General features: G+C 40.8%; 1 long non-coding RNA gene across 1 annotated transcript; it reads left to right on the top strand.

The window, feature by feature from the left end:
• Positions 1-525: 525 nt before the first annotated feature.
• LOC138065548 (uncharacterized) lies at positions 526-19,877 on the top strand. The gene is made up of 3 exons (XR_011138574.1): positions 526-657; positions 18,847-19,034; positions 19,753-19,877. It is a non-coding gene; the product is annotated as an uncharacterized lncRNA (long non-coding RNA).
• Positions 19,878-22,257: the final 2,380 nt, after the last annotated feature.

Genomic DNA, 22,257 nt, shown 5'->3' with positions numbered 1-22,257 from the left:
TGAAAGCTGGCATTATGCCCACAAAAGCTTATCACTCCATGTCCCTCAGCAGCCCCTAGAAGATATTGCTTCATTCTCTTCTTTCATTTCTAATCATGTGCATGAGCTACCCCAAACATAACTCTTTATCTTTGATTAAATGCTATAACAATGTCTTTACCTTTTACTGGTATAACACATTGCTTAGTTGAATTTCAGCCCTTCTTTGACTCTTTTCTGCATGTAGCAAGGATTACAGAAGAAAAGTGTATGCTATCTTATCTCGACTATGGCCGTGTGATGAGGCCAAAACAGAGATTTGTTATATTTCAGATGCACGACAAGCCTTTTATGTTCAAGCTGCTGCTGTTGGTACTTGGAGCTGAACCAGTTGTGCTGTTTCTAATTTGGGGAATAGCAAGCACTGGGAATTATTGAATGCAGCCACATGGTCTACATTTTCCCTCTGACACCTTTTCCTGTGTGATCCTAGCCCCCCTCACAAGAGCCAGGCTAAGACACTCCTATTAGATAAGGCAGAAAAGCATCCTCCAGTGTTAATAGCCAGCATATTTGTCTTAGGTGAAACAGAGACTACACCTTGGATTTGTTACAAGAGCAGCTAGGTCATTAAATAACCTGGCAACCTACCCAAAGGACACAGAGGCATCTGTATGGGTAAGATTTTACATAAACATTTCACTTCAACGTGAACAGCGCTCATTAGTCCTTTAACATGCAGCTTGCATAATCATCAGACAATTCTCAAGCCTTTTCTTTTCTTTTCTTCCCCTCCTCCCCCCCCCCCCGCCATTGTTACCTATTATCCTCTTGGTATATTTCTGCATTTCCATGCCACGCTTACCCGTTGTGTAACCACTAGATAGATTGCCCTATTTTGCAAAATGAGCTTCACTGTAAGCTTACAGGCATCTGCTAAACGGATTTTGTAATAAAGCCATGTCCATCACAGATCAACTCGACTTTTAACTCTTGATGAACAGAAAGTTACAAGCGTTTTGTTTTGTTTTGTTTTTTCCTAGAGAGGAAAGAGACTAGTAGGTTCTCATGAGGAGAGGTCAAACTAAATAAAAATGGCCCTGCTGGTTCTGTCAGCTAAATTCAAACACTGCTATGAAGCTTTATAACAATAATACCTTTCGTGCTACTATATTCAGTAAGCAGTTCCAGTGAAATCCATGTTCTGAGTGGTTTATTATATCTCAACCATAAAAATGTGCTTTGGGCTGAAAGTGGATTTACAAGATTTCTGCCCAGGAGCATACGCTTTGTAAAATTTAATTTAAATCAGCTTAGTTATTTTTTTCTTTAAAGATTGAAGAAGAAAAACAAAAATGGATTATTGGTCTTTTCATAGTAGAAAAAAACCCTTTTATCTCTATAACAAACAGACATTACTCTTATCCTTTATGCGTATATGCTATACCATCAACTTTGGGGGAGACATGGGGAGAACCAGGAAAGTAAAACTACTCTTCCCTATTTTAAATGAAATATGGAGGTTCTGTAGCCAACTATTTGGACTAGGATTTTCTATTGGGTAAAGGGAAAAACAGAAACAGATGACAGTGATATTATTATTGGAAAAAGCGTTCCTAGTACATGAAAACTACTTTTTGCAAAGGTTAACAACAGAGAGTTCGATGAAATGGCAATAGGAAATATCCCATTCAGCTCTGTACACCTCTGTTTGTAGAGCCACTATTACTCGTGTTTTTTCTGGACACATCTTTTTTTCAGCTTTGACAGTTGATGCAGAATTTGAGTGGTTTTTTTTCCAGTTTGCCATGATTTCCAAACATGTAGACATGCATCTTGCTGAGAACTCCCAGACAGAAATGTGGCAATTGCCTCACATATTACAGGTAGGTTAATAACACAGAGAAATTCCTCCTACAGTCTTTAGGTAGTATTTATAGTTTGTTATGGCGTCATGTGTCACAGTAATATTTACATAATGTAAGGCTGCACCTTCTCGAATAATAAGATCTGGAGCCACAGAAAGAATAACCAGTAAATCTAGTTTTACTCAAAAGCTTTAAAATAGAAAATATTTTTAAAATCACATAAAAATTATTATTCATAATTTTCAAGAAGGGGGAGAATAGATAAATGCAAAACTGAAAAGTATGTTGACTAGGTTCAAAATGAAAAACAGGAAATATTACAGTTTTGTTTTGAATAGATTTTATTAAGAAATGGGGTGAGATTTACTTGGGTGAGATTTTTATGACCAATATATCCCCTTGTCCACCTAGCCTTATCAAACAGCTGCACTGACTTAAAGAATAATATTCCATCAAACATATTGCAGTTCCTCTGACAATATTCTATCTCCTGCCAGGGGACATTGCTTATGATTAAAGAGTAGTTGTTTAGCTAGAATGAGTGCACTTTTACACAGAAGTACAGCCCTGGCTATATCTCTTCTTCGAATTTTGTTCACCCAAAGGCCACCTTAGTAACTTGCCAGAGGTTATATGGACATGGAACAGAACAGACTGAACTGAGCAGCTCATCAGACAGGACTGTGCAGTTTGCTGAAGGTAATCTGAGTCAGCAGACTGACTGCTCACCAAGTAATGTGGAATTTGGAAATGTAGGAGCAATATTGCTCATGGAAACTAAGAAAAAACTGCTTGACCGACATGTATGACACAAACACGGTCAAACTGAGGGGCTCCATGAGTTCAGTGGGAACATGGTTGAACATGAGGGCATTTTCAGATCTCTGCTTGAGATACACTTGTCTTGTGCCCCATGTTCTGGGCAATCTACTCCCAAAGAGTTGTTTGTAGACACTTTTTTTTTTTTTTTTTTTTCTTAAGGAAACACCATAATAGACAAAGCTAATGCAAACACGAAGAGCTGGCTACAATTAAATATCACTTTAAGTAAATAAATGGAACCCCACATTGGGGAGGCACTCTCATCTTCATCGCTTTTGGTAACTTAGCTGTTGATTGGTAACTTAGTTGTTGATTAGGAATTTCCAGGAAAAACAAGATGAGGTATAATAAAAAAGTGGATAATAGGATAGACGGAAAGCTGGATGCATTTAAAAACAACTTGAGAATCGAGACAAGTAAAGGAATGATGTCAAAAGAGTCTGATGAGTTTTAGGACAAGCAAGGTAGGAATGTCTGAAAAAGCTATTTTAATTTGCAATGGATTGTTGCAGTCATCGTCATGTACCCATATATATACATATACAAACACGTACACAAACATATATATGAATAGGCTTGATGCTATTTTAATCTTAAATTTAACTCAGCTTTTAATACTACCAGGTGCATAAGATGGTTAATCATTATAATGTGTGCAGCTGATATATGTCCGGGGATAGGAAGGAAGGAACCTGAAAGCACCTGCCTTGTTACAATGTACTCACAGGCTGTTTTTGATATACTAGGCAGTACAACAATTTGCTGGCAAGCTGGAAATAGCTAGTGAACTTGGACATCCAGCAGCAGTCAGTGAATAGAAGCCAATGCTGCATGTCAGAGATCCTGCAGCTGTTCAAATATCAATCTTCTACTTATATGGTAGTTTTCATAGCAGAAGATCAGGCAAGCTCATTCATCACTTGATTTTTTTCCAAACGAGTGAAAAGCTAACATTCACTTCTGCCATGTAGTCCAGTTTGCTTTCTCAGGTAAGGCCTTTAGTTCATTCACATAGCTAAAATCTTCCTCTAAGTTCTCATATCTCAGTATTCTTACATCTCACATCTCAGTAGCATCCTTTGTGATGGCATGGAAATGTTAGAAAAAACTTTTTTACAGTGAGGGTGGTTGAACGCTGAACCAGGTTGCCCAGAGAGGTTGTGAAGTCTCCATCCTTGGAGTTATTCCAAACCCAGCCAGAAACGACCCTGGGCAACCTGCTCTAGGTGACTCCGCTTTGAGCAGGGGAAGTCTTCAGAGGTCCCTTCCCACCTCAATAACTCTGTGATTCAGTGATTCTAGCATCTTATCTACTAACATTCATTGTTGACTTGACCCTCCTTTCCAAACAACATTGTTAGTAGCTTATGCCACCTAGGAGTTAAATTTCCAAACTTGTCCCAATGCTCAGGAAAATCTCCCACAAACTTTCGTAAAGTTCTCATCTGCAAATCTCTCCTTAAAACTCTGTTGCAATCTTTAAAATCTATAAAAAATAATTTGATGGAGTGTAGATAGTTGCTGTGTCTACCTACTTTATAATTCAGGCTATAAAATCCCTGGGACAGGAACTATACTTGAGTTTTGTACTGCACTTACCACCACAGTTTGTTATACGTGAGCAGGACTGCTAGGCATACAATGAAGAGACAAATAGTTGGATAACCCCAAAATAGTCACGGTATGTTCCAGATTTGCTGAAAAGAAAAACAAAGACGTTAACTACAGTTTTCAGTGTTAAAAAAATGTTTAATTTGTATAAATGCACAGAAACTGTAAAACATCTGGAATCTTAGCTATTTCTTTGTTTGCTATGCTGTGAACTTAAGTTTCCTCAATTCCATGGAATTTAGCCTGAGGTATATTGGTAACTATGGTGACTAGCTGAAATAAATGAAGTGACAAAGGTGCCTCAGACTTTCTTTACTGGGGAATAAGGAACAGCTAGAACAGAAACCTCTACTCTTCACAGACAGACAGGTCATTCAGTCAGCCACTTAGGTAGGCTATTAATATACAGATGGGCTTTGAATCACTTTCCTCCACCTGTATGAATAGGGCTGTTTATCCCTTTAATGATGATGTGTTCAGTGCATCGAGATAAGCAGATAAAGCTCTGAAGCAGTTTGCACTGGAGTGGATGGAGGCGCACTGCATCTCAGAAAGACATATTTCCTCCAACTTACCAAATGCTCTGCAGTGCAAGCTTGCTGCCTTTGCAGGAGAAGTTGCTTTCCCATGTGTTTTTGCTCTCACTGGTAGTAGAGATGCTGTTGTGTTGAGTGTAACTATAATTATGCATCGTGCTGTCCCATTTCTTTGAGGCAACGGGGTAGGAAGGAAGACTTTAAACAAGGCTGTAGTTGTGAGTGGCCAATTATCTAGCAGAATGTTTAGGAAAGGTCCTTTTGCTGTGTATACTTCATTACCAGCTGTGCAGAAAGCAATTAACACCTGGCCCTTCTTCTTTCACTTTTAATAGCTGTATCAACAGCAAAAAGGATACTACAAGCAGCGGTAAAAATTTAGACTGATCTCTATGTGAGAGTGGCCTAGTCAGCCACCAAAAACAACACCAAAAACACCAAGCTTCTGTACTTGTCTCACACTGATGTCCATTCAAATAAGGCAGCAGCCAGAACAGTCAGAAAACATTGACCTCTATGTCGTAATAATAATAATAATACTGAAGCAGCTTTTAAAGTATGAAATTAGCAGCTCAATTAGAGCAATAAAATCTTCTCTTAGGATTTCAGATGGCCCAGGATGCAGAAGATGTTTCTTGGTTTTGGCTAGGTAACAGAGTAACATGATACCTATGGTGGGAGGCAGTATGAAGTTTTGACTAAGTTTGGGTGTATCTGCTTGAATACATATAAATCTATACATGTATATATGTGTATGTGTGTATGTGTGTGTGTGTGTGTGTATATACATATATATTTGTAACTGTAGTATAAAAGTCATTGTATGTATGAAAATCTGCCACATAAATCACCAGAATTAGCCTCTCTGCCCACTTTGGTCTCTTTTCAATGTTCCATAGCTAAAGGCCTTAAAAACAATGGACTCGCACGGTTCTACTGCATGGACAGCAAGAAAAGCCAAACCACCCTCTTCCCTAGCACATTATACTCATATTCCCCAGAAGTGCCTTCTCATCCAATGCAATGAAACACCTCCAACACGGTCCTTCGGGAACCAAAGCAATATTACTGCAACAAGGAAGACTGTGAGAGGAATTCAGTAGACTGGAGCTCTGAGTGCTCCGCTACTGAGATGAGGCAAGTCACTGTGTGTATGACTGACCCTCCTGATGCCTTCTTGGAGCTCCTCCTGCCGAGCCAGTTTTCTTGGTTTGGGAGTGGGGAGCCACAGTTTGTCCAGGTCAAAGCAGGAGCAGCTCTGGTATGGATAGAGCAAATTCTGAGACTTGCAAACAGAGCATAGGTCATATTATGGATTGGCTTTGAAATATAATCTATGGCTCATGAAGTAAAGAGTGAATTTAGTGCCCAGTGATGTGTTTTGAGAAACCAAGCAGCATAAATTTAATGCCAGATTGGATAATATAATCTGGAGCAAAAGTTTTGCCACAGAGAAGTTTGCCTGAACATAGTTTGTGGCAGTGCTGAATGCCTTCCCCTAAGAAACACGCCCAGCATTGGCTTTGTCTGCATTTCATGAACAGCCCAGACCTTGTGACAGCAAGTTTGCTACTCTGCTGCTTTTGTGTCCTGGTAAAAAGGTATCTGAGAGTTTCAGCTGGGAGGCTGTAGGTACCAGCTTTGCTTCTTAAGAAAGATTCAGCTGTGACTAACACCTGACTGTGTTAAGCTCCTCTTCTACTCCATTCCAGCAGAAAGCCCAGCTAGTGGTCCTAAAATACAAATCAGCTTTAAAAAGTGTGTTTAAGCTCTGTTTAATTTAACCTTGGTTCAGAGCTCCTGTTCTTCCCTACGCCTTGAGAAGCTGGGAAAAGACCTCTCCTATGTGGTTCAGAAGAGCTCCCAAGTGACCTCTGAATGATTTGCATTTTTGTCTAAGGCCCTAAATAAATGTACAATAATATGCACACCTTATAATATGCACACCTTGGGAACAAGCAATTATTAATGATACAATAGGAAAAATACAAAAGATGTGTCACTATTAATTCTTAAAGGAGCTGATCCCACTTTCTGATCTCAAAGTATTTTAATTGTTTGATCTGCCATAAATATTTCTCTTAGCTCTTTAAACAGCATTAGCATATTGATGTATGTGAGAAGATGACTTGTTGCAGTGATGCAGTAAATGAAACTCTCTTTTAAACTTGAGCTATTACTAAGCGGTGCGAAAGAGAATACGTGTTTCATTTAAGACTCAGGCCCCAAAGCACAAGGCACTTGTTATGCAACTCAGAAGGGCAAATGTTAAAATAACAAATCAAACAAGGCCATTCTTGAGTCTTACTCACTGGGTCAGACCCCTTCATTTCCACATCCTGTGCAGGTTGGGAATCAAACCGTGATCCCAGAGCCTCTCCTGTGGAAGAGCATCCTTAAATCCCTTCGGATATTCCTTTCGTTTCATCACTGGGACCATTATTTTTATGTACTTCTAACCAGGAAAACAATTGTGCTACCTTTTCCATAGGCAGAATGAAAGTCAGAATATTGATGGCATAAGTACCTATACAATCTCCCTGATTTTTTAAAAACTGAACTTCTATATAGCATTACCTGAAGGGAACTTGTCTTAATACAGAGTACCTAAAATCTTCCTGCACTTTTCCTCATATTGGCTTCTAAACTCCATGTGACTTTTACAGGGACTGGTTGGAGGAGAGAAAAAGAGGATGTTTAAAATGCACTGAAACTATGCTTTGCCTTGGTTAAATACATATCCGTGTCAGCCAGCATCCCTGCATTAATAAGCTACCAAGTGGTGATAAACAAGTATCATGGGAGAAAAAGCACTAGAAAAAGAGAATGAGATTTCAGTTTCTGATTACACTGCAAGATTTTTTTTAAACATAGCTGCTTTTTAATCATGCCTACACTGATTATTATTTATGTCACACCTAGAAAATTGAGAGGCAAGATCTTGTGGTTCCTAAGCTTGCTCCTGTCACCTGTTGGGGCTTTTCCACACCACAGCCTGGCTGAGACATCAACGTTTCATTCACATCCAAGCACCCTGAACTCCAGACAGCCCCAGAGGTCATTACACCCACTCCAAGGCCAAAAGAGCAGTGCCCAGTGTGACAGTCTCATCTCCTAGGTCCCTACTGGCCATCAGCCCTGGCAGATACTTTGGTGGTCAGCAGCTCGGATTTTCTTGGGACTCTCACCCATCTGGAGATGAACTCTCCCAAACCTGCTGCCCCTCTATTCCAGCCAGGAGTGAGGAATGTCACTGAACTGATAACCTGCCCTGGGTACCAAAGCATTTCATTATGGCTCTTCTTTATATTAAAGTGCTCTATAGGTACAGCAATTGTCGCTTCAGCATCACTGCCCCACATCTGTGCTGCCTGCAGCCAGTGTAGGTTCCTCACTCCCCTCCTTACAGCCCTGGATGTTTGGCCAGGTGCATTAATCCTTTCTGTGAATCATGTTACCATAAGCAAGAGCCAGCATCTGAAGGACCTGTGATTTGCTCTGCTGTAGGGAACTCTCTGTTGCTCAAAGGAAGAGTGAAACCGAGGTCCTAGCATTTTTGTAATTATACGCAATATACAACATAACATGTTCTTTTAGGACTTTTTAAGTTCCACATTGAGGTCAGCAGGAAACATATCACTTTGTAAGCATCTCCTAGACAAAAAAGGATGACACGATGCCCTAAGTCTGTTTTCAGAACTAACATGTTTACACGTTCTGTGCCATGCCTCTGGGAAGCCTGGGGGGCTGGGCAGGAAAATCACTCATGTTATACCATCTACCAGCATGCATGTATGCAGTCTAGGTTGCTCTGCAGTCTTCTGGCAGCCCCTGAAAAGCCAGGCAATGATTCCTCTTCTTTCTTCCTAAATGCCCACTTTCCTGTGAGTGCCAATGCTTCTCAATCTCTGCAGGCTGGGAAAAAAGCATGGACTCTGGGTCATATATGACCTTTGATTAAAAAAAAAAAAAGCATCAAGTGGTAAAACTCTTTGCTCCCTCCATGCTTTGGCAACATGCAAGTATTGGAATAAGCTGATCTGCAGTGGTATCACTAGTTAGGACTTCACTCATATTTGAAGCCACCTGATAAGCTTACGTATTAACCCTGCTGATTTATGTTAACACTTAGCCATGGTGACAAGTACTCCTTGCCCTTACTTCATACTGGCACTTTGTCTTTCTGCTTGCAAGGAATTCAAGTAGGGATTAGTGATGTTAATGAGGAAGAATAAGAGGGTGAATCTAATGCTATTGGCAGGTATTAGAAAAGTCTGCAAAGGCGGCAGGCAGAAAATACTGATTGATGCTTAACACAGGATGTACTTTCATCAAGATACAATACTTCATGATTCAGTTCTGCCTGATTTTGCCTATATTCTTTAAAATCTTGTTATGCTATTACATTTTTTTGTGGAAGGAATGCTACTGTTCACCAGTGTCTATGGATTCATTTTGTTACAACTATTGGATTTTTTTCTTGTTTTGTTCTAACACAAAAGTTATAAAATTCAAGTTCAGAAGCCACTGTCAAATATTGAGTCTCCTAATTTAGATAATATTGCCCTCTCCGGAGAGCCACAGATGCAGCAAGCCCACTTGTCTCTGAAGCAGAGAACATGCAGTTGTCATTACTGCTCCAAAGTGGCAGTAATACGTTTTACTCTGTCTTTACACATTCCAGAAAAAAAAAACAGGAAAAAAATGTAGATATGGCTAAACAAATAAGTGATCATAACTTATTGCCTGTTTCTTACTCTAAAACAGCAGCCTGTACACAATTTATTTCCCAAAAGTATCTGTGAACTACCTGTCTCCAAACTATTTCATATCCAAGGCAAGAGTTTCTGCTAGGGCAGCTACTGCATGTAGCCACAAAGCTGTAAATTCACGCCCAAACATACTTCGGCTGTGAAGCCAGCCAACACTAAAAGCAAAGCACAGAGCAAATGTTCTGTCATAGGAAAAGACAGGAGGCAAAACAGTTAGTTAGCTCCTCAGAGCTCAGAGTAAGCTCTGAGGAGGCTGGCAATGCAAGGGATACAAGGAGGCAAAGATGCAGGAGATTCCAAGGCTGATGATCCGGAGGTGTACGTGGAGAGAAAAGTAGAAACTCTGAGTCTGAGTATTTTTTTAAAAAGTTTGGAATGACTATCTTTGTTCACACTGACCTCACAGTTGCTCAGCCATGTAACTGTATCCTCAGCAGGAGGACAAAAGCTAGACAAACAGATGAGCCTTGTCAGACTGTCCTGTCATGGGTCACTTAGGGAGCAGCCACCTATCCATTTTCCTGCACAGATGATCAATTTAACATTTCCTAAGGTATTTCTGATGAACCTTTTCTTACAGAGCCAGCCTTGGCTGCGTAGCCAGGTATTTTGTTCTAAAGAGCACACTGTTGCTAGAGCTAACGTTTACTTAGCCACAGGTGGAGGCTGGTGACGTTAATAGAGACAGATAGGAGGGGAGATGGAAGCCAAGTCTAAGATACTGGCACAGATTAGAGAAGCATACAAAGGCAGCAAACAGAAAATATCGATTGGCACTTAGCACAGGACTGTACTTGTGAGGCAGAGCGCTCAGCTGACTCAGGGGGTTGTATTTTTCCTCTTCACAATTTCACTAAGCCATTGCAGTAATTTAAATAGTGTAGCACGGACCGAGTGGACTGTAATACAAAGCTCCGACTGCTGTGACAGACACATACTGTTGTGTATTGCGTGGTAACATACCGGTAACTCAGATAAGCATGCATGATAACCCCCCCCACACACACACCTCCCTCTCTCCCCCAGCAGTCATGCCCATATTTCCCAGGTTTGTGGCCCACAGTGCCTTCTGAGTCAGTGAAACAGAAGGGAAAAAAAGCATATAGGGTTTCCAACCAATAATCTAAGTGTAGTTAGCAAGTAGGTGGGATTCAAGGAGCAATACAACAAGAAGGCAGGTGGGACTCTGGTGACCAGTCCAAGAAACTAGCAATATAACCCAATGGATATCTTGCACTCAGACTTTTTTGGACTAGAAATGTTGGCATTAGAGCAGAACATAGAAGAAACTAGAGAAACTCTTTCTATTCTATGTCGATTAGAAGACAGATGAGAGAGTTGGAAAAAGTTAAGTAGTAGTATGTATCATAGGGGTTCTTCCTGACACCTGCAAAGACGTCCAGAGGTCTGCAACTTAGGGAAATCCTGCCCCACTAGAATGAACCAGGAAAGACTTTAGGCAGGTAGCCTTTACATGTTCCAGGAATATTTGGTGGGTTTCCTGTGCACAGGGCAACAACCTCCTGATAAGTCAGGCACTATTTTCTTTAGATCCTGCACAGTCCTTGCAACAGGATGCTTGGAGGAGCCTATCTATCTGAAGCAAAGAAAACAGAAGCAATGTGTTTCAGTAGCCTTCTCTTAGGCTGCTCCTTTCTGGAGAGTGGCTAAGTTCAAGACCTGGTAGGTAGGTTATCTGTTTAGAAAAGAACATGACACAGAATCAGAGATGGTCTCTGTAGTGCTTATTTCTCATTTCCTTCTGTAAGAAAAAATAGCAATAGAGGTGGTTGCTCCTGGCAGTAGCCATAGCTTTACCACCACTGCAGCAGTGCAGCTTCGCTCTCTTTTTAGGATCCCTTCTACTCAATTAGCTATGCCTTTTTTTCCCTTTGCTTCTACAGCTGATCTCAGAGACTTTATGGCCTAAAATCTCCTTTTGAACTGCTCTTCTGAATCCCAAAATGAACCCAGAGACCCTAACATATTCTGCATAGATATTATATTGAGCTCATAGTTACAACTTTTGACAAAAGAGGTTGCTGTTAACCTCACGGCTCTCTGGGGTGGTTTACTGAATGTCTTTTTTAGCCCTTTTGGAAAGGAATTTCATCCTAGGAGAATATACACTGAGATTGTCTAACGTACAGGTCACTAGCATTTTGACAGAAATACCATCACAGAAAAGTTGAGCACATCTGCTATTGTGATTCCTGGTTCTGCTACCCGGGAACAGCTGCCAGTGCAGCAGCAAAAACAGGCTGGGATTTATGGAGGGAGGGGGAAGGCCAAAGGGCTGCAGCTTGCCCATTAGTACAAATCTATGCAATTTGTGCATGTGCGCGTGCATGCGCATGTGTGCTCCTGACGCAATCACAGTCACTTTCAGATTATGACTGCAGCGGCCTCAGTTGAAATGTAACATAATTCTTTCCTAACAAGGACAAGCTGGAATAGCAGAGGTATGCAAGAACCAATATATACATTTAAACAAGAAAAAAAAAAAAAAAAAATCCCAATGTTTACATCGTAGCAAGGCTATGAAACATACTGAAAAAACTCAGGAAAGCTAAACTGAAGACAGGCTTTTGCCAGGGGCCACAGACCAGCATAATTTTTCCAGAAATGCAGGAATTTGAAATGCATGTTATATTAACTTCAAATTTCCTGCCTCTTATTTATTAAAATATCAGATAATGGCTGTTAGGCTCAATTTCCTCAGATTTTTTGAGGAGAATTAAAGCATCTTTCATATTAAATTTTATCCAGAGAAGGCTCTCATTTTTCAGCATCTGAGCTTCGTAGTTAAAAGAGAAGAAGAACAGTAAAGAAAAGAAGGGAAGAAGTTGGAATTGTCAATAAGAGGATGAAGAAAAGTAGTGAGAAAACAAATAAAAAGTTAGGTCAGAAGGGGGAAGTGGTATAAAGAAAGAACATCCCTGTGCTGCAGCCAAGGGGGAATGGCCTCTTTCTTTTTTATTTTGTAAGTCCATGACAACATGAACTCGTGTCACTGAAGTCAGGTTCTCTCTCCTCACCCTTAAATGCTTGAAAACTTGAGCTAGAGAGCAAACACTAGACATTGCACAACTGCTTTGCAGAAGAAGGGCATAAACTGAAAAGCCATTAATGAGAGAAATGAAAAAGACTCTTAAACTCTTCTGTCTTCCGAACATCGTCTTTAGAAATTCAAGGGCCCTTATTATATGGGCAGCAAAGGGTAATCTGTGGTCAGGCATGTAGAAATATTTCCAACAGGAGTAGAAAAAGGTGAGGGAAAAACAGAGCATATGAATGAAACAGTACTCCAATATAAGCAAATTTGGTCTTTACTGGTCCCTTTCCATGTAACAGCCACTACAAAACTTTTATTTGATTTGCTGCCATTATCAGCTGTGCAGTAGCAACATCTGAAGACTTGAATGATACTATCTATTATTTCCTCAGAGCTTGCAGAGCTATAGGGAATGGATGAAGGCCTTTGCCTCTTTTTTAGTACCAGCCATTGTGGCACATACACCCATGTCACAGGGTCACATACACCCAGGTCACACAGCTGCAAAGTCACTACAGTTACGTCACAACTATTTTCCCTCCCTCCACTACCGTACAGCCAAGAAACTTAGTCGGCAAAATATAGGATATGAGGTGGAAACACAGGTACAAAGATGCCAGCCCAAAGGATCTGAACAAGGAGATCCTGAGAACATTAAAGCTGCACAATCAACTCTGGAAGATACTTTAAAAAGACAGTGTAAAACTAATAGGCCCTGGTTACCAACAACAAAAGAAACAAACAGAGTAAAATTTCACTAAAAAAAAATAATGGGATCTGCATTGTGCCTCTGAACACTACTTTAAGCATCAGCTCTTTTCAGTTGAGCTACGGCCCTTTTTTAGATTTCTCAAAGGATTCGGATGTTCTATTGTGGCCAGACTGTGATCTGGCTTCACTTCCCACAAATCAGTATCAAATGCAGAGAAGTAACCTGCTACATAAGCCTTTTGCAGACTAAAATAGTGCAGAGTCTAATCAGGAATCTCACGGCAGGAAACAGGCCTTCCTACAACAGGAAGCATAGGAAAGACTACTGGAGACAGCCGTTCAAAAGCAGCCAGTTTGCCAAAAAAGACAAAATGGCTGTATACTGGCAACTCCTGCTGCAGGAAATCACTGAATTAAGCACTCAATCTACACAGCAATTTAGTATGTCATCTGCTTCCTGGCAACAGATATTTAGAATCACTTTTACATTGCATTTCAGCTCTATCTCATAATCAAGTTGAGGACAGTGTCCTCTCCAGTAAGCAAAGAGGCGAAGGTCAGAGGCTTCTCTGAATCCTACCCAGAATAAATATTTTTAACGCCTTTCCCATCTCAATTTTCATAATTTTCTTATTTCTAATTTGGGGGGCCTGACATTCTTGTTTCTACTCTGATTTGGGGCCAGGGCAGACTGAGTCACTGACATAATGCCTGCCAAAGTTAACTGGCCTTGATGGGACTGTACAACAGAGTCTGATAAAAGATAAATATCACATGGCACAGTGAAATGAGAAAGGAGGCCAATGGATTCTCTCTGTGATTTCTCTCTAATTGAAGATCAGGAAACTTTCCAGGAAGCTTCTTCTAAACACCTACAACAAGAAGAGAAAGAAAGAAGGACAGACTATGAGAGAGAGAAAGAAATAGGGAACAGAAAAAAAAAGAGAGAGAAAAGAAAGAGAGAAAGAAAGAAAAAAGTGATGAAAAGAGAAAGAGAGGGAGAGACAAAAAAAGAAAAAAGGAAAGAAGAAAAGCAAAGAAGGAAAGAAAGATGCAAAGAAGGAAAAAAAGAAGGAAAGAAGGAGAGAGAAAAAAAAAATATTTTTTCTTCAGGGCTCGTGTTGTTTGCAGACTGCTGGCAATGTGAGTTCATTTTTTACTATTTACCCAGCATGACTGTTTGATCCTCTCACCAAAGAAGCACAATATCTTTTCTGTTCTTTCATTGGTTTCTTAAGCCTTACCAAAGATGCCTGTCTCAGAATCACTGTGGTTTTGGCTTTGCCTTTTGGAAATAGAAGGTGGACTGGGACAAAGGATACTGCAGATGAGAGAAAGAAACAAACAATGGATAGTCATGATGGCAGAATACAATTTTCTCCTGTCACATAGCAGTATATATACATGCATGCACGCATATTTTAAGATCATTCATCCTCTTACTAACTATAGGTGAGAGAAGGATGTGGCCATTAAGTGTGAATATTTTTATCACAGTCGTGCTCATATAAAGTAACTAAAGTGATTTATGTCAATCAGATTTGGTAGACTCGTCCCGCTGCTCTTTTGGTTACCCCAGGAAATTCCAGAAAATTTGGAAGCTGTAACATACCACCTTCCAGAGCCATTAAAAGGCCTTTTACATCTGGTGACTCAGGAGGCAGGACATCTATCTCAAAATGACAGCACCAACAATAATAATCACTTCAATTCAGTTTCAAATGTTTTGATAAAAAACATTCCATTTCTTACTTTATCTTAATCGTTTCACCATGCCATTATGAGAACAGGCTCTTAGGCCAAAAGAGACCAGCTAGCCACATTATAACATTCAAAGGAAAAGAGACTTCTGAGGAAAACGTTGTCTGTTACAAAATGAAACTTGCCAAGTTTATAAGATGCAAGAACCAATACGAACATAAACGCTTCACATTTTGGTAGAAAGAAATGGAAAGAAGCAAATTTTGAATTATGTCTTTATTAGTGAATAGAATAAAGTTTACATTTAAACTCCACAGAAAAGTCTGACTGTCTCTAGTTATATTTTTGCTCCCATTTTTATAAATCACATTCTTTGGTTTATTATTTATTTATTAGTTTTTTTCATTTTTCCTGTGACAGAGAAGCACCCTTCTATAGCTATGAATATTAAAGAACTGGCCAAGGAACAGTATCAAACCGAGGAACTGTACTTAGGCTAATGCTTTTGTAGCTGAAGGATTTTCTGACTATTAAATATTGCTTGGCAATTCTGCAGCAAAAACAGATACATGACAGGGCTTGATGAATTTGCATAACTGCAAATTACTACTATATCTTAGCATATACAATAGTTGCTCTCCTAGATGAACAAATGAGAGGATCAGGATGAATACTGAGGGATTTAAGAAGGGAGTAAATACTTCTGAGGTCTGGGCCTTGTGTCAAGATACAATTTATTCAGTTATTCCAGTTTCCATTGTTTCTCTTCTCTTACATTCATCTATCTTTGCTCCAGAAATAGCTATTAGGAGTTTAATGAGAGATAGTTTTTCTAATTGAATTGTGATGGGATGACATACGTGACTTTTCTTTCCCTAAGCACTAGATCTACAAAAGGATGTGTCTTTGTTGTCTTGTCTCCTCAAGATCCCATCCCTTAGGGCTCAGAGATATCTGAAATCCCCAGTGCTTCCTGTAGGAGAAGCCTCCTACATTTCTACGAGCTAAATTCTCCAGATACGTTAAAAAAAGAGGGGGGAGGGGGTTAAGGCAAGCCTAGATATAGCCTATGATGGCCTATATCTAAACAATTCTTTAGCTCCCTGAAGTGTAATAATAAGTCAGAGTCCCAAGAGGTAGTTGTTCCCAAAGTGACCCTACAAGAGCTTCTCCCTCAATATACCCACTGCTGAGGACCCTAATCCAGCTGAGCAGCAGTTAGAGCACTTCCTTGGGAAATGTAAGAATGAGGCTTGGGTCCTTTCTCAGCCTGAAAATGTCTAAAATTACATGTCTCCAGTGAATGCTCTAAACAGACATAAAAGGATAGCACTTTGCATAGACCGATTAAATATTTATTGGATCAGAAACAGAGAAAGACTAAATCGTAGTCTAGTAGCTGCGATACTCTCCTAACATTGGGAGTGAGGTAAAAAGCAAGTTTGAGTTAGGCAGAGGAGAGAAATGAACGCCAGCCCCTGCTCCCACTAACGCACAGACGTGTGCCCCCTGAGAAATGTTCTAACCACTTATAATAAAAGCAGTGACACTGTCATCTCTGCCTAGTTTCTCTCCTGCACTTTTTTGTAAAGACTAGTATAGGCCCCAACACCAGAAAAAAGTTAATGATGTGAAATTCAGAGTTTAACACTGCCCTGTGGCCCAGAATGAAATGCACTGTCCCTTCACCACTTGGCTAAGCTCAGTACTATGCATTTTACACAGAAATTAGGCCCTGAACTGTTGCAGCCCACATCCTCTTGCATGCCTTGTCCTGACATCTTAATTTGAAAATAGATCATATTCCAAGTACAGTTAAAACCTGAAGTGCAATCCTGTGTTTATTTCCTATAAGACACCCTGTTGATACATCTTTTGACATGTAAGGAGATTATCAGTAACACAGAGAGGAATAAAAGAAAATAGGGAAAACTCAGAAGCGGACACAAGAAAAAAGAAAGGGAAACTGAGATTGTGAATAGGAAATGAAAGATGTTTGTAAGACAAATGTAAACAAGGTGTATGAAGCCTGATTTTATACTGCATTTCTCTAGTTCTGTCAAGAGGCAGGTAGGAGATGACAGGACATAAAAATACTGGAAGTTCCTGAAAGAATTGACCTCTCTCTGGTGCCAGGCACGTCTCTAATATATTGTTAGCGCAAATGGGTACACATAACTTGTAGACATGCAGAACACAAATGGCCAAGGATATTCCATTCAAATCATTATCAGATCCCTTTCTGTCCTTTTCCTTCCTGGTAGACACAGAATTATTCCAAAATCACGGTACCTAACGTCCCTGAACTACGACAGAGTTTTGATCTGACGCATAATCAGCCTCTTACTTAAATGTGGGATGATCCTTGCATTACACACACTTGGAGGGAGTCCAGATGTTGATCCAAATCAGGATTTAGAAGGTTAGGAACACTTGAAATTCAAAATGAAAATCAGAAAAAAGTGAAACAGCTCAAGTCTGTCTGCGTGACGCGGGACAGATCTCCATTAGAACAATTTCACATAGAAACTAGGTGGGTGGGTAAAATGATGGAGTTCGAATGCAAGGGTGGATGACGAGAGGTGAATAGGGAGCTGAGGGTGGAATGTTTGCAGCACCACCCTTAATTTCCTTTTAACCTACTGTGGTCAGGCACACATACACATAGCAGAGTAACACGTAACCACCAAGTCCAAACTCACCCTTCCACTGAGAAAAATTCTTAGAAGAGAAAATTTTAGTACATTTTCAGAGTATTTTCTCTGCACTTTCTTGTTACTCGTATTTTCAACATCTTAAGACAGCTTAAGGCAATGAATACGAATATAATGACAAATAGGCAATTAATGAAAGTGCTAAGCATGTTACAAATATCACAGTTTACATCCACACTGCAAAGGCACTGTTCCTTTTTGATATCAAAGCAACAGAAAGGATTTTAATGACAGTGGTCAATCTAGGTCTCCAAACATGGCCTGGTTCCAACAGGTAATTTAGAAAGGTGGCAGAGCTGCTCAGCACCCAGCTTCCCTATGCCCCAGTACTCATGCATCTGCTAGCAAATGAGATGTTTGGAAAAGGACTTGGTCAATACTGAGCTAGGGCAAAAAGTGCCAAAAGGCACACACGGTGACTTGGCACACCACCCCAAAGAGTCGCAGCGCTCCATAGCAGGGGGCTATCTGCCAATTTATGTCTTTGATAAAATTCCCCCTAGGTCACTTGTGAAAATCAATGAAGTTCATCCCAGTGTACAGCTCCTTTTCTCACAGCAGATTCTGACATTGCATAGCCTCAAGTTCTTGCTGTTTTTCCCTTAATAGGTCTTTATTGGCTCTGACTCACTCATTTAGCCCATTGCTACCAATTCCAAAGAACTTGAGACCTCCATTTATTTTAACTACAGCTGTATTCTATTAGCAAAAACTCTCCAGTGATCTATTCTGACGTGCCAGACTCTCTGCAACCCCATGTGCATAGAAAGACTTAGACCAACGTTAATAACTGACCGATTTGTTTATTCATCTTTTACCTTTCACAGCTAACAATGCGCTGCAGGTCCCTGTGCAAGTGTATGCCCTAATTTCCCCAGTAGTTTCAGTTCCATGGACATCCCAGTGGTTGAAGAAGATAACGTTTTCTGCTGTGTGCCAATTTCAGAGGCAAAACTGCTTGTCCAGTTCTGTTTGTTACTGAATGCTCCTTTTGAAGAGCAACTTTAAAGCTACAGCTTAAGTACGTTTGAATAGATTTCAATGCAGTTTCTATTTTTACTCAATTTTTTCTCTTAGAAGCAAAGTCTCTCCCTTTGGTTTGTGAGTTAAGAGGCGTCTGGGAAGAGGAGGAGGCGACGGGGACAAGAGCAGCACACACAGTGCCCGGGAGGATGAGGACCCTTCAAGGGGGCGTGTGGGACTGATATGCAGGCATCTGCGAGCTGTAATCCCAGCTCTGTCACTTTTTGCCTCTGTGGTCCTGGGTAAGTTAATTAACACCTTATTTCTTCACATTTTAAGTGGGGTAACAGTCTCCACGCTTGCACAGCTGCTCTGAGGGCAAATCCAGGCCAGCGAGCACTCCCACGCGGAGGCCACGTGTAAGACGTTGGGTAGCGCCAGCCTCCCCCAAGCACAAACAAGGGGCGAAGGAGGCATGACTGCCCAGGGCCCTCTGTAAGTTCACACCACCCTGCACCCAAAAGCCTCCCTCCCCACAGACAGGAAAGCCAGGTGGGCCCTGGCCACAGGCCACCCTCACCCCACAGCTTTTAGAGCCATGCTTCCCCCGTGAGCGTGCTGCTTGTGCTATAACATCACCTTACCAAAAAAACGCTGTTTAACCCTTGGCTGCCAGGCAGGGGCTGGAAGACTTGCAACTCATTTAAGTACTCTTGCGAGATGTAAGTCAAGTTTGCGAGTTGTGTTTGCTCAGTGGCGAACGTCACTGCCTGTTGTAGTACTTCCATTATCAGACTAAGCCCTGGCCCCTTGAAAGTGGCAACGAAAATAGCACGCGGGCCCAACCTCATGCTTCAGCTAAAGGCGGGGGCTTAGCTGTAACACACAGCGGTACATAGCGGTAACGGCATTGCACAGCACATAACTGCTTATGGGGGGTGGCTACAGTCCCCCTATCCCTGTAAATCTGCCTCTGGTTACCCAGATTTTAACACATCACATCATATTTTTACTCACTAGAAAGGAGGACAGAAATCTCCCAGTTAGAGACGAATACTGAAGACAGTTGTTATAAGCTGTTCTTCAAAGAAAGCAAACCAGAGCAGAAAGGTCAGTGCTACTGTGGAGAAGAAAGCGAGGCAGGATTCGAGGTAAGGATCCCACTCTCCCTAGAAGAGACGGGAAAGGACTGAGCAAGCTTGGGGTGGCCTCAGGGCCAAGGGCAAAGGGTTCCCAAAAGCAAATTACAATGACTAATCACTCTGGCTGCTGTGTTGCAAGATAACGACAATGCCTCATTTAGCCAGGGCAGGTTTTTGCTTTTGTTCCAGTGCTTGCTGTGCTCAGTTTTCCTTCAGCATCTGTGTGCACAATGTATCTTCAGCAATACTGGGCACGAGGACACTACCTTGAAGATGTGTGCACCCTGTGGCAGCTGCACTTTCCCTTCGGGCCTCTGTGTGTCCCTGCTCTGCAGGAATATTGGATGAAGCCTCTCTACCTCGACCAGGTACGAGGACACAGTCTACACAGGCCTCTAACGGAGTCCCTCTTACACCGACGCAGAAGTTGGAGCTGGGCAGGGTGGCGTGTTTTCATGGAGCTCTGATACCCCAACTATGTTCCCCTTGAAAGCCATGAAGAAAAACTACCTTTCAAAATGAACCTTCCCAGAAGATAAGAACTGAAATGGGCACTGCAATCAATAGTGGTGTTATGTTGCTAGAAGGAATTATATGTACTATTAAACTATAAAAAAACTATATATATATGTAAACTATATATTTTGACTGCTTGATTGCTTGTTCCTTTTCCTTGAGAGAAGGCGGCGGCACTGGCCTTTGTGCTGAAGATCAAATTTTGGGGAGGGCTGTGGGGGTTCCTGCCTTCTGGATGGACTCTGTTCTGAAGGATTCTGCTAAAGATGGAGCAAAACTCTCTCCTGGAGTTAGAAAAAGCAAGACAGCTGTTGTAAGAAAGCACGTTAGCTTGTAAAATTAATTGTTTTGTGTGTTTAAATAACTCCTGTAGAGATTTAACAATGAAAACCTTACTTCTTCCTAGGCTGTTCCTGCAGCCATGAAAGAAACATTTGAGAGCCTGAAGACATTTGTAAGCCTGAGAACCACGTTGCTTTCAAAAGGTCTGACATTTTCTCTCTGAGATTTGGTAAAGAAACTGAGTTTGGGAAGTTGCGCAGTGCAGAAAGCACAGCATGCCCTGCTGTGAAAGAAATTAGTCTGACAGTCATGCTGGAGATTACAATGCCACCCTGAATGAAACTGAAGTTGTTATGCAATATCTATTAGGCCAGGTGACTTGAGGGCATGAAAAGCTTTACCTCTCCTTGACTTTGTGAGGCAAAGTCTGACACAGCGTGTTACTGGAACACAAAACAGCTGTTAATTTCGCTTGTTCCTTAAACGAAGTATTCATGCGGGTACACAATAATAATGGCTGTATCAGAAGGTACTAAGCACAGGGGGTTGTGTTATGTGTATAAACAGTAATACTCACTTGTTTGTTAGTTTTTTGGCAAAGCCGTGCTGAAAGTAGTTTGAATATTACAAGTGAAAATGGAAAATTGAGAACTACAAGCATAGCAACACATGGTTGAAGCGCTACAAAAAAATTCCACAAAGGCCACAGAACTGTTATCTGGTAAAAATGTGCCAGCAGGCATCTTATTCCCAGCAACTGTTTGTTTTTTAAACAAAATTCATCCTCTTTTATACCACATAAATAATTCCACTAAAAAACAAATGACCATATCCACAAGTGCTTTATTTGTGTGTACGTTGCTAGCTTTGTATCACTGCTTCCAGTTCAGGAAAAGAACTGTTTGTAATAGAAGTATCTTAATTTATTCCTCCTCAGAACCTTCTTCTTAATTCAGAAGTACCAAAAACTGATGCCAAAACCCATTGAACTGAATCTAAAAAAAGTATTGAGATCTACCTAATAGTCCCACAAAAAAATGAAGGAGAAGGTCCATAACTACCTACATGTAAAGGCAGAAGATTTCTAACCGTACCTGAAAGTAGCTCCGCATAGATTCTCTCTCATTCACATTTCCTCTAGTAATCTACCTGCAAAATAACATTTAGGGAATATACTCTCACTTATGTTCTGCTCAGTATCCTAAACCCCTGAGAACATAATCAGAAGCCTAAGAAACAAAGTATTGCTTATATTATCTTTAGCCTTTTGCTTCCAAAGTAGATCTGTGGTGTTATTAACCGAATAAAATGTTATTTCACACCCAGACATCAAACTACTGGTGACTGGCTCTCTTAGGTGACTGCCTGAAAGGCTGTCTGACAGTCTTGCAACTTTTTTTAGCCTCTTTTCTTTTACTGAGAGAAGGTTATTATTTGATTTAGGTGAAGCTTCCCATCCTTGTTTAAAAAGGTCAGTTAAGCATAATAAATAATGCTAAATAACTGAGCAAGAGCCTCGTCCCTTAGAGACAATATCATACGCATATGCAGTTCATTCTAAGCACAGAAACGGAGTCTTTGCAGC

Source organism: Struthio camelus, unplaced genomic scaffold (assembly GCF_040807025.1).
Source record: "Struthio camelus isolate bStrCam1 unplaced genomic scaffold, bStrCam1.hap1 HAP1_SCAFFOLD_151, whole genome shotgun sequence".
NCBI classification, from domain to species: domain Eukaryota; kingdom Metazoa; phylum Chordata; class Aves; order Struthioniformes; family Struthionidae; genus Struthio; species Struthio camelus.
The sequence above is the reverse complement of the archived record's forward strand: the minus strand, read 5'-3'. Positions and strand labels throughout refer to the sequence as shown.